Genomic DNA, 278 nt, shown 5'->3' with positions numbered 1-278 from the left:
ATTCAGCCATCATCAGAGTAGCTTCCTCCTGAAGCAGATGGGAAGAGTTGCAGAGACCCACAGCCAGACATTACACAAAAAAAGAGAGAGTTCTTGAAACACACAGCTATGTCTCTGTCAGATTCCTTCTGTAAGGGTTCAGGAAACCCTGTGGAAGAGGAGGTAGAAAGAGTGTTAGACCCAGAGGAGATGGAGGACACCAGGAGAACAGGCCACTCTGAATCAACTAAGCAAGACTCTTAAGAGCTCACAGAGACTAATGCAGCAAGCAAAGGACC

The sequence above is a fragment of the Microtus ochrogaster genome, chromosome 26 (assembly GCF_000317375.1).
Source record: "Microtus ochrogaster isolate Prairie Vole_2 chromosome 26, MicOch1.0, whole genome shotgun sequence".
NCBI lineage: Eukaryota > Metazoa > Chordata > Mammalia > Rodentia > Cricetidae > Microtus > Microtus ochrogaster.
The sequence above is the reverse complement of the archived record's forward strand: the minus strand, read 5'-3'. Positions refer to the sequence as shown.